Source organism: Austrofundulus limnaeus, unplaced genomic scaffold, assembly GCF_001266775.1.
Source record: "Austrofundulus limnaeus strain Quisiro unplaced genomic scaffold, Austrofundulus_limnaeus-1.0 Scaffold157, whole genome shotgun sequence".
Classification (NCBI taxonomy): domain Eukaryota; kingdom Metazoa; phylum Chordata; class Actinopteri; order Cyprinodontiformes; family Rivulidae; genus Austrofundulus; species Austrofundulus limnaeus.
Window position 1 is genome coordinate 261,764 of NW_013952559.1, and position 2,876 is coordinate 264,639.

Sequence of the window (2,876 nt, forward strand, 5' to 3'; positions counted from 1 at the left end):
TATCAAGGCTGCCTATACATTTTCTCCAAAATAAAAATCTATCTGAGGGCTGCGGCCAAATGCAATAATATAATTCATGAAATACAAATACTTCTTAAGTACAGTTCTTTTATTTTAATTATTATATCCTGCTGGAGTGTGACATGATTTGTTTGTGTACAAACTAATACTGTATCAGAGTTTTATATATTTATACTTCTCATTCAACCACAATTAAATTCACTCTATCTAGGAGGCACAATTTATATGGATAGTATTTATTTTTTACAATAATAAGCTGGAATGAAAAGCAAAAAATAAAAGTAACGACTTCCTGCCTTTTTTAAAAATTAAAGGAGTAGAAAGTACCGATAATTGTGTGACAATGTAAGAAGTAGAAGTAAAAAGTAGGCTAAAAAATAATTACTCAAGTAAAGTACAGATACCCCAAAAGTTCCACTTAAGTACAGTAAAGAAGTATTTGTACTTAGTTACTTTACAACTCTGGTAGTAAGTGTAGTAGTATTACAGTTGCTGAAAACACGTTTTGCCTCAATAAAACACTGACATTTATACAAATATTTATTATTTAACCATAACTATAGACAAAAAGTGATTTCACCGAGTGGTATTTTTAAGAGACACTGGAGAGAAAATAAAAACTATAGCTGGTGAATTGTTAAAAAATGAATACCTCGTAAGATTATTTTTATTATGTATACTTTTTAATGCTCCTAATTTTTGATAATTTCATTCACTACCTTTTAAGACCACTGTGGACATAGTTTATTCCAGTTTGATACAGGGTTTTATGACTAAATAGTTGCTTATTTATGTGTATTTAACAGCTAAAAAAAGTGGATACGTATGTTTCCATTAATATAAATATTTACATGCAAAACCATGAGTTGTCTGGGATCAGTCCCAGATACCACTGCATCACTTTCTACCCGTTTATTTGTCAAAATCATGGGTCAACTGATAAAAACTCGAGTTATTTATGCATAAATGCTGGTTTGAGCTGCAGCTGAAGCAGCCTAGTGATTATTATGACCTTGTTGCATGTCTGAGAAACAACAGGTTTCATATGGAGGCTGCACTATTGACTATTATAGGTTTAATTAGGGAGAATGTGTCCAAATTAAAAATAAATGAAAATAAAACGGTTTTATCTTCGGGGTATCAGTTCATATAGATGCAAAGACACCAAGAAGCAGCAGCAAGGAAACTTCAGGCCTGCATATTAATCATCTACGATACCTCAGCCGTCTGAGGCCTCACCTGCTTGTTCACCCACACACCATGCTCTCCCTGCTCTCTGGTATCCTGGCAACAGATGCCAGGGAGGCAAGTGCAACCTCCTCACCTATGGAGACGCCTCATGATGCCAGAACAGAGCAATTAAAGCACAGAGTTCATATTGCAACAGGAGCATGTATGATGGGCTGAAGAGGAGGCCTATTAAAGAAACTCTTATTTCTCAGCAGAGCCACTGAAGCTGAAACATTGGCCTACATCCTTACTTCAGCTGTTCCCTTTGCCAAGCGTTCCTCCTCGTGCACGCTGACATCAAGACAGCATTTTTTTAAAAACGAAATATATTTTTTCTCATATGTATTGCTTCTGGGTCATCTGTTTCTCCCCGTGTCTCCAAGAAGACTGTTGATTCCAGTTCTTGGCTGTGAGGAGAAGTGAGAGGAGCTGCAGACTCTCATCAGACGAATGAGGTTCTGAGAGGTTTTAAGGTCAGTCTTTACAGAGGACCTGACTCATGCTGCAGAACCCATCCTTCAGACCGGACTGAGTCCAGTTCTGACAGTTTACAGCCTCACTTCAGCTGGCATGACTTGCATTGAGAACCCTTGTGAGAATGATGTGATGCTTCAGGGCTGCAGGATGTAGCGCCCTCTAGTGGTATAATTTATTTTCACTTCTGACATTATGGCGACATCAAGAAAAAAAATTGACATTTAGCAATGATCCCCCAACAATTCCAAGGTAATCTAGATTAGAGCCTTTATTTTTACATGTGTTTAAATAAAGTTTAATACCACTAGCACGGTTCTCAAGCGTTTTGGGGCTGGGGACCCCTTACAAGGGTGAAAATTTTCCAGGGACCCCTTTATAAACCCCATGCTCTTTAAAAAGTACTTTACTATCATTTTATCTCCGAAATACCATGGGAATATTATCTTTTGTTTGGTTTAGTATGTTGTTTTACTCGTGTATTTTGCTCCATATGCACTTTTTAAAATAAAAATCACATGAACAGTTTATTGAAAACCTTTGAGGAGCCCTAAGATACAGCTCATGGACTCYTGGGGGTCCTGGGACCCCAGTTTGAGAACCTCTGCACTAGCAGACAGCATATGATGACTGCAGGCGTATTACTTGCATAAAATGTGGCCATTGAGTTGGTAATTTTTTCTTGTGCGCAACCCTCCCACAAATGCATGTTCCTTACATTTTACCATTTAAAAGGGTAATCGCCTTTCCAATGGGCTGTCAAAAAGCTTTAAATAAAATGGCACCACCCTGGCTTTGTTCATTTTGATTTGTCGACTCTCCATTTTGTTGCAGTCTCCCATCCTGAGCAACATGTTGGTGACAGTGGAAAGGAATGTCTCCCTTTTAACAGGAAGCAAGCCAAGGAAGGACAGCCATCTGCTTTAACTATCTGGGTTTGAGAGGACGAGACAGAGACAAACACGGAAAAACTGGTCAGGTTGTGTTTCTGTTGGAAGAAAAACACAAGTTAATAACAGCAATAATTATAAGAATAAACATGAAGAGCAGAGAGAATAAAAACAGCAGCAAAGTGACAAAAATGTTGTCAGTTTGTCTCCCAGCAGTCTTAACATAGCAGCAGAACTAAAGTTTAGCTCAGGAAACCCATA